We start from the raw sequence: 10,105 nt of genomic DNA on the forward strand, positions 1-10,105 counted from the left end.
TGAGTGATCTACAGCAGAACTGGAGGAGACAACCGATACATCTTCATTATGTAGCTGAAGTTTCCCATCTCTCCTGCGCCTCCAGTCTCAGCCGGCTCCATTTGCCCCGTCACATTGTTCATATCTCAATGGCCAGGCTGTTGTTGCTATAGTAATAGGTGGAGCTGACAAGGGCGCAGGTTGCTCCTGATTTAAGTAAATGGTACCTTGCGGTGTCTTAAACAGTCTCTGCAACATCTATATTAGGGAGATGGAAGATAGAATGGATAATTGGTGTATGCACGAGTACAAACTATTGATTTCAGAGAGACAAACACATCCACATCATATAGAACAGGGGTCTCCAACAAGTGCCTGAGTGGCTGGCTCAAGGTTCAAAGAATATGTACATACATGTAAATTTGATAACACAAAGTCACTTTGTAAATCTGTTTAAATTTCTATCCAACCAAATTCACAGACCTCCCGCCCCCTTCTCACACAAAATCAGCCAATCAGCTGTCAATTAAACGAGTTACGCTGCTTTCAAGTCTGGTCACATCATTGACGGCATAAATTTAGGCAGAGACGTGATGTTAGCAGACTAGCAATTTCACACCAGATTTGACAATGACTGCAGAAAATAGCCAGGGCAATAATAAAAGGTAATAAAATACTATTTTAATGAGGAATGAGTAACAGCGTTTTTTTATGTGTGTCTCATTTGCGGTGCGAGCGTGTCGGTAAAAGATGTAACGTCGACCGCCACTTCACCAAAACCCACAGCATCTTTTCATGGGACTTTCCGGCTGGTAGCAGTCTACGAATGAAGAAGGTAAAGGAGCTGAAAACAACACTTAAAAGATGACAGTCTTCGTTTATCAAACTGACGAAGAAAAACAATGCAGCAACAGAGGCATCTGACGAAACACAAAAAGCCCATCGCCTATGGCGGGATTGTAATAGAGGTGATGACTGCGGTGGTTGAAATGTTATCAAAGGACCATAAAAGTAAGAAAGAAATTATGTCTTTTATTGGGTACAACTTGGTGCTATGAGTAGCTCTCGGCCACTTTCATTTTGTCAAATTAGCTCTCAGAGGAAAAAAGATTTGAGTCCCCTGATATAGAAGGACTTTGAAATGTACACATTCCACGTATTAATTTGTGCTTCACAAAAGCAACACGTTCATTCAACTTTCCTCAGATAAACTACAAAGATATGATTTAAATTTTGTCGTATAGGTTGCATTTCCTCAGTGGGCAAGTTTCCAAATGTGCATGCATACAATCGACTGCATATAACGGCTCTATTATCAACTCACCAGCTTTAAAATAATCTAAAGACATTTAGTTCTGCCTAGAATTGTTATATTGTTGAAATTAAAGTAGTTAAATTATTAGGAACATTTGGCCTTGTCATGTTATCGTCATTGATTATCTTGCATCTTGATAGAGCTGAGTATAACTGATGAACTGCATGTTAAATATGATGTATCATTAGTTGAATATAAGTAGTAGTTTATGTTTTATTTTAGGTTGATTGCACAATTGTGGAGTTATGAGGATATTATTAATAATAAATATAATCTTCTTTTGTGCTTTTTGTTAAATAATTTATTACTGAAAATGGTTACTTTGCCATGTCCATTTTGATTGAATCATACTTACTTTATATTATACTTACATATAAATATACAGTGATTATACAGTGTAAAATATTGCCTGTGCGCTTAAAAGACAGCATATATTGTGGGACAACAACAACACACCCACCTGTGCATCAATCACCTGAGACAGCCCATAAATACTTTGTTATGAACAAGAACCTGATAACGGTGGCAGCAGAGCTCTTAAGAAAACACAGCAATGCAAACCACAGAGTCTGTTCAGCATTTCAACCGATGTTGTGTTAAATATTAATCTCACACACTTTGGGAGCAGCATTCCTGTGAGATCACAGTCGAGGCAACTTGTGGAATGCAACGTTAAGTCCTGAAACTGTACTTCCTGGCTGTGAGCATGAGGCATGCTGGGAAGGCCTGTAGATACCTTTTACCCTCTGTCTCTCAACAGGTGGCTCTCCCTTCTTGATCCCTAAATTACTGCTCTTCTGTGAGACCCTCCATAAGGGATGGGTTTGACAAATAAGATTGCCGCCGTTGTATTCTCTCTTTGATTTAAGTCAACAAAAGCATCGTGACAGCTTGCGCTGACATTTGGACTTTGGCTTTTGAAGACCATTAAGTTCATGAGGTGAAGGTGTGACTGTATCACATACCCAAACAAATACTAGCCTAACTGATCACATGGTACATGTCTTGAGCAAGCATGTGCAGGCATATCTGTGGTAGTCCTTGTGAAATATCTTGATATAAGCCCCACTTGCCAGACCACATAATTAGCTTTTGACCTACATTTCTCCCCAAGCTTTTTGTGCATAAGCTACAGGTCAGCTTCACTGGGACTGTGACTGTCGACGCTTCAAGGAAATCGTTACTCTCTGACCAGAACTAAAGAAGCCCAAGTCATTGACAAATGTCTCACCGTGTTTGCCAAACAAAAATGTAACCTTCTTTTCACAAGTAACAGCTGTTTATGGTTGTGTTGCCTCAAAGCAAATTGAAAGGGCGTTTGTGCATGACTCACTCCAATTGTAAATGCTAAAGGATAACTTGGTAACACTGAAAATCCTCCTTTGATGATGTGATGGTGTGGGTGGACAGGTCCGTGAATGGTGTTCCACTGTATGATGTTTGACTGCTAATGGATTGTCTGACTAAATACGTTCCTTCTAATACCGTGCAACAAATCACAGAATGAAAGTAAAATAACACAACATAACATAACAGGACACAACATAACATTATCCAAAAACAACATACCGAGACATAATAAAATGTACGTGGCATAATGTACCATAGCATGAAGTAATGTGACATTTTCATCAAAATGATGACGTGATGAAAATGTCATCATGTGATGTGATGAAAATGTCACATGGCATGACATAATGTGACACTCAATGACATCACATGATAGTCCATGACATAATGTGACACAACATCACATGACACTCCATGACATAACAAGACATGAAATAACATGACCTGACATAATGCACCATGAAGTGGTACGACACAGAATATAACATAACATAAATGCTCGAGACATGACAAAATGTGACAAGACACACCATAGAATGACATATCATGACATAACTTATTGTAGTATGACATGACATTACACAACATAACGTGGTAGAACGTCATCCCAGCTCGTCACGTACTGATGCTTTGACAGACCCCTCTGCATCACTTTACGGTCGCAGTAAACATGTGCTTAACGTTGTGAATTCAAACAAAAACACTTGCCTAGGTTTAGGCAACAAAATCACTTAGTTAGGTTTAGGAAAATATACAACATTGTTGGGCTTAAAAGTACTACGTTTGTAAAGTGAAAGTGAAACTTAACGCACGGAACATGAACAGCTGTCTCCTGGAGGAAAGTCCTGTGTTTCAGTTCAAATAATAAAGGCTACCCTCCTTGTTGTTCAAATCAGTGCAAGTGGTAGCAAAGGTCAAGGTCATGGACAGCAGGTGGCCAAATGGAAACACAACATTTTCCGACAATATGACTATATGATTTATATACGATAACAATTACCTATATGCAAAGAGTATAGATTCTCTAATGCCAAAAGAAGGACTTTCATGACTGTTTTTCAAGTGTTTCCGCAACAGCATCATTGACTGACATCAAATTGTTAATTTATCATACTGTCAGTACGGAAGATGATACAATAAAGACATAATTTTTCTTGGATAAAAAATGTGTTTTTGCTTTTTCTGAAATGTCATTCCAAAAAATACCACACGAACATAAAGCATATGATCACATGCAATTCATAAAACTACAGAGCTGTAAAGAACTAAGCAGGAAATGTAGACTGGATTATTACGTTTCTATGATAATTAAGAAATTCATGATGACACTTGACTATTCACCATAGCACAGCCTACTTTTTGTACCTAGTTTGTGCAATAATCTATTTATGCGAGAGAACGCTGATCGCCTGTGTAATCCCGGTCGAAATTCTTGCGGTGAAAGAGGATGCGGGCCTTACAGCAGATTAATGCCATGACGATGTGTTCCGCTGCTGATGAGAGCAGGCTAAGCAGTTTCTTTATGGACGGTGGAAATGTTTGGGGTTCCCTGCACAGAAGGACGGGGGGCCACAGGGTGACATGCGTTGCAGAATTCATACTGTTCTTAATGTTCTCACCGTAGCGAATAAAGGATTTGAAAAAAGAAAAGACAAAGTAATTCAGGCCTCTTTTGTATAAAATCCTCCCAAGAGCTACTCAGCCCATGATTTCATTATCAGTCCGACTTACACTAATCCTCTCAGAGTGGAGTTGGCCCTTGTTAGACGTCTATACTTGGGTATCAAAAAACCCTGGGTGTCAATGGGTAAGAGGGATGGGAGTGTCCAATATGCTTAAAGTTTAGTGTCTGTGCGACTGTGTAATTGTGCATGTTTGCAAATGAGCGCAGATATGTGTGTGTGTGCGGTGTGTGTGTGTGGGGGAATGCTGGATGTTTGAGATCATCCCCAGACGCTCAAGACTGTTTTGATTTCCCACTTCATGGAGAACGTGAGAGTAATCCCCTCAGGATTCCCCCTCTAGAGGTCTTTAGCTGCCATAAGCCACCATTCAACAGGCAAAACCCAACATGGGCTTTATACAGCCTGCTGGTATTACTGGATGATTGGGGAGGGGAGAAGGCTTAATCTGCCCTGGTGGCTAACCTGTCGCTGAAAAGAAACCTGCGGGGAAGCCAGCCATGAGACTGGTGGGCTGACAAAGTATACTGTTCACCCTCTGGCTACACTGAAGGGAACCTGGGAAGGATTTATTATAAAATACTCAATTAGTTTCTCATCAATCACGTTAATAGTTTTTGAGCTTTTTATCAATGCATCTTACAAATGAAATTTAACAGCAAGACGGCAGTTATATTGTAATTAACATTAGTTCATGCTACTAATAATCATTTAAATGGTCCTTCTTTTAACTGTGGATGCTGAATGTCTATTAGGCTGAACATTTTTTTTTTTATGTATTTCTTTTACATGGTGGGCATTTTGCAGATCTTACTTTTCTAAAAACAATGCATTGTTGTTTGTGTTAAAACGTATGTTGGAAAACAGTTTTTATTATTTCAAAGCAGTGAGGCTGAAGCAATTTATTCAGCTGAAGTTATATGGACATTTTGAAAACATTGCATTAATCAAGTGAATTTTGGGAGTTGATGATAATAATAGTGCAGATCCCACTGAGAATCAACACTTTGCAGCCTTTATCTAACTAAGTGTGCCAAGATAGAGCTCTTCTTAAATCATTTTGTGTTTAGGGATTTTAGTATTCAGATATTTCCTGTCTACTAAACCAACCCGGTCTCACAGGAAGGTGTATAAATACCATTTAGCCTTTTTGTGTGTCATTTGTACGCAATGCAAATGTCCACAGTTAGGTTCAGGCAAGAAAAACACTTAGTTGGGGTTAGGGAAATAGTCATGGTTGGGTTTAAAATAAATACGTAAACTAAGTAAAATACGTACGGAAACAACGTAACCCAACTACGGAAAACACGTTACAAATGTCACTAACTCTTGCTGTAGCATTTATACATGGTTTCGTTTACATTGCAGTCAGTACAGGATACATGGAGTACAAATGACATGCGAAAATCAAGAAAGGCGTACTTATTGCACGCCGAACGGCTGACTACACGGAGTCACCAGTTTCAGACTTCATGCTTGGCTGTAGATCAGAATCTGCTCTATGTGCATCCAGGTACAAACAAGGGGGTACATCACAATAAAGCACCCTGATTCCTCCACAAAGATTAAGTGGCCATGGATCACTGGCTGACATTTCCGACTTAACATTTAAGCCTTAAGTTCGGTAGCAGCAGCACATGATGCAATGAACGGCAAAATTAAAAGAAATATGTCATGGTGAAAATATTTTCTTAGTTGTATCTGGCATCTCATGTTGATGTGTTTGCCAAATTCTCCTGCCATTCAAGTAAATCCAGATGATACACTAACTCCCTTTTAAGTGCTTGATCTGAAAGCAAGTATTGTTAAGAATAATAACATGGATGTGGGATGGATAATACTGACAAGGAATTAGGTGACCTGAATGCGATGCAGTAGCATGCCCTCCTTTCCAGCCAAAAGATTCATGTCACATTGCACATATTGGTGGATTACTGGCTAGTTTAAAGAGCTTAAGATGAGTTCCTCTGGTGTGTGATCAAGTCTGAGCAGTGTGCCTTATAATGCACCGCTAAGAAGAAAAGGCCCTGTCACACTGGCTTCTCCTTCCGTCTTACTCTCAAGGTCTCTCGTCATTTGACTGTCTGAATGGCTTTGTGTGACAACCGTAGCTACGCTGCAGTGATTGCAGCCAAGCCACATGGTGTTACCATGGAAATGGCACTCAGGTTACTCCTTTTGTGCTACGCTTTGTGGCAATCTATAGCAGCCATACCTGCAATAAATGTATTCATAGCTGCAGTTAATGTGCAGTTAAATACTTAAAGCGTGAAAATAGTGAATGCGGTACATGCTAATTGATGCAATCAGTGTGATAGTGTTTATGCATTTAAAGGGTCAGTTTGCCTAAATTACAAAAAATCCACGTAGCCGTGCAGTATTTTTCTTTATTTGCTGATGTTTTAAGATATCCACCCCTGAGATTTCTGCCTGGAGTTTGTGGTGATCAGTATAGACAAATGAGATTTAAAGAAATTCATCAACAGCATCTCTTTACAACAAAAGTCTCTGGATAATCCCCCAAAATACACTCACAACAACAGGAGTTATTTCTTCAGCACCGTTCCTTTTCACAGAAAGTATTTTACTCTAGTTTGCCAGAAAATATTTTTTGACATCAAATAGTTGCTGTAAATGTCTCACAGTATTACTATCATTATTTGTTTTGGTCCTATGACCTTATCCAAAAATACTAAAGGGCAATACCGTCTGTTGCGATGAAAATTGTTCCAACTATATATCCTAGAAATTATGTTTGATCTAATATGTTTTGATTATGTTTATTATTTTTTTGCGGTTTTGTGCTATACGGTATTACACTGTTATTTTTATTATTATTATTATTATTAGTAGTAGTAGTAGTATCAGTTACAAAGACCCTTAAAGAAATGAGAACAGAATTATAATAAACAGAATTATAAACCTCAGAAAAAACAGCATGTAACTATAATGTTATATAACTAAAGCATGTTAGTTTACATCAGCTGTAAGCTTTTAAAATAATGTCCCATGATTATTAACAATTAACATATACTGTAGGTGCATGACAGCACAGCCAGACTGCTCCTGTCTGTACCTTTAACTCACACACTCACCTACTGTATGTCAGATTTTTTCAGTACCGTAGATCAGCAAATGTACATGCCGTGATAACCGTCAAATTTCATACCACGGTATACCGTTACAACACTAGTCGCGATATGCCTATATTGATGATAACCGTGATATTTTAAAAATGAAATATTGATATCATGTTAAAATACACACATGATAATATTGTGTAAATAATCCAGCACCTCTTAAATAATTTCTGTTTCTTTCCTTTCTTGCTTTTTCTCCCCCAATGCCACACACTATCTATTAGTGTTATTGTTATTTTTGCACACTTTTGTAGTTGTTACAGACTCTCTCTCCATCTCCCTACACTCGTATTTTGAGTGTAAATCATTTGCCAAAAAAAGAGAAAACGCACAATAAACAAAGTTAAAGATGAATTTGAATGATAGCATTATTTATTTATTTTTAAAAATTTCTATAGATATCGTGATGATATCTTAGACTTTTATTGTAATTTCCACATATGCATGAGTCTTACATACAGGGGAACGAAATTGCGTTTCACAGTGCCACATAGAACAATAAAACAATAAAAACAACAATAAATAATATATATTGAGGACCTAACAAGAGGCACTGAGTAATAAGTATTGGACAACAGTACTAGGTAAGACCTGTGCAATATACTAAGCAAAGATCGTCAATGTGAATTCTTTTGGCCACGATAATCGTGAAGTGAAAATCGGATATCGTGACAGCCCTAGCTATGACACATGCCCACGTCCAAAAGCCAAATACGTAATTAATCATTTGCATTCCAGACGGTGTGAATATTTACTTCACGTCTGAGCGATGCGTCACCGTGACGGCCACCGCAAACCTCAACATGTCATCATTGAGTGCCTTTAGAAGTCATCACTGCAATACTCAACATAATCTCGAATTGGCAAAGCTCTGTTTGAAGTTGTCTGTGGGCGAGAGAAGGCTGAGGGACAATTATCTTGTATGTCCTCAAGAGGTCTGGCATTGTGGAGGAAAGGCTGAGTAAAAGAGATCAGAGGAGGAGGGTACACACAGAAGTACATCTGAGGGCTTCGTAGATCCCAGGTATTACCAACTGTCTGAATTAACAGGATACACATACTTCACTAAACAGTCAACATGTCACGTCTTAGCAGTGTTTGGCTTCACCTATGAGCCAAAATTCTTACATGAAGCCCCATGAGCCCCTTGCTGTTTCGCAAGCTTAGATGAGGTCTTAAGCCTCAACAGAAGATGAATGCCGAGTGCTAAATTAATTTGAGGCATTTTCTTTTGTGCGCTGACAAAAGCGACCAGGTTGGTGCTGGTTTCCATAGCTGATGACAGATCATTGGGCTGCAGTGTTTGCCCAGGTGTCAGGCCTCCCGCTGCAGACAGCAGAGGGTTTGTCCAGGTCTCCGAACTTCACGTTGCTGAAGCTCCTTAATTGTACAGATCGCTTCATTCAGTATCGCCATGAAAGAAAAAAATAATCGTGACAAAAAAGCAGTAGCCTTTTGTTGAAATGTTGAAACATGCCCTGTATTCAAGACATCTCAGGCTGCAAGAAATAGGAAGAGACGCTTTGAAAATACAAAGTAGTGTTTTTAAATGTGGTCTTAAGAAAACATCCGACCATTAAACTGTCACGAATTTGTCTGATATTCAGTTTTGTATTGTGTGTTTCCAAACAACATTAATCAAGAACACATTATAATTTCCCTGCATTGTATACTGTTTTAATTGCTCTGCCGTGTATTAAAAAAGCCATGCCCTGAGGTGTTTGGCAGATCACACCAGTGTTTGGTGTGGTCAGGAATTTTCATGATGTATAAATATATCAGTATTTATATGGTTTGATCTGTATGTCATTGAAGTTCGCGGTGTTTGGTTAAGGTTAAGCTTTTGGAGGCCAGTCCAAAAGTTTGTATCCCATCACTCAGGAAGCTTGTTATGTCTGCATTTGGAGGATTGGGCGGAGTGATTGCTGCACAGCTGGCAGGTACAATGCGTCTGGATCTATAAATTCCCTTTGGCTGCTATGCATGACATCCCTCACCTTTACCCAACCCCTCCAATAGAGCTGTTACAAACCGAACAAGATGCTTTCTAATCGCAGGAAAATGCTCCGGCTAATCCGTCGCTTGTCACGATTTAAATACCAACATATGCTGCATATGTGTAACAGCGTTTTTTTTTAATCAGCCCATTGCAGCGAAATGAGTGATCATTGACAGGCTGTGAAAGCACATTGTGCTCTCGTGTAGTGAAATCACAGGTGCTCTAAATCACTCTCTTTGCCTGGTTTGAGGGAGTGTCATTTGCACGTCTCCCACAGTCGGTTTCTTCTATGATGTGTTCAGCCTTTTGAAAAACACTCACCCTGGACCCGATCATGTGCTCACACGCTGCTCCTGCAAGTTTATATTTGTCCCTCTTTTCACTTTTAGGAGTTGATATAAGAGGATAAAAAAAACAGCAGAATTTCATGACAAACTTGAGCACAAGTTTCTCTACATTGCTGCAGATTATTGGACAAAAGAGTGAGGGGATTGGTTTTTCCACAGGGTGAGAGGGGGGAAGAATTAGAAGCCTCTGCCACTTAATTTGGCGGCTGAGAATCACCCTGCGAAGTTTTGTTTTTTTAAGCCTCCAACATAACAGAGTGTGCCTTGCCGTCAGCACCTTAAGCAAGTAAAAG

The 10,105-nt window shown here is 39.2% G+C and overlaps 1 long non-coding RNA gene across 1 annotated transcript; it reads right to left on the reverse strand.

Moving 5' to 3' along the window:
* Positions 1 to 640: 640 nt before the first annotated feature.
* On the reverse strand, positions 641 to 2,929 carry LOC119480815. Its single transcript, XR_005205009.1, has 2 exons — positions 2,628 to 2,929; positions 641 to 799 (listed from the first exon to the last, which is right to left on the reverse strand). It is a non-coding gene; the product is annotated as an uncharacterized LOC119480815 (long non-coding RNA).
* Between the last annotated feature and the right edge of the window lie 7,176 nt (positions 2,930 to 10,105).

Source organism: Sebastes umbrosus, chromosome 21 (assembly GCF_015220745.1).
Source record: "Sebastes umbrosus isolate fSebUmb1 chromosome 21, fSebUmb1.pri, whole genome shotgun sequence".
NCBI classification, from domain to species: domain Eukaryota; kingdom Metazoa; phylum Chordata; class Actinopteri; order Perciformes; family Sebastidae; genus Sebastes; species Sebastes umbrosus.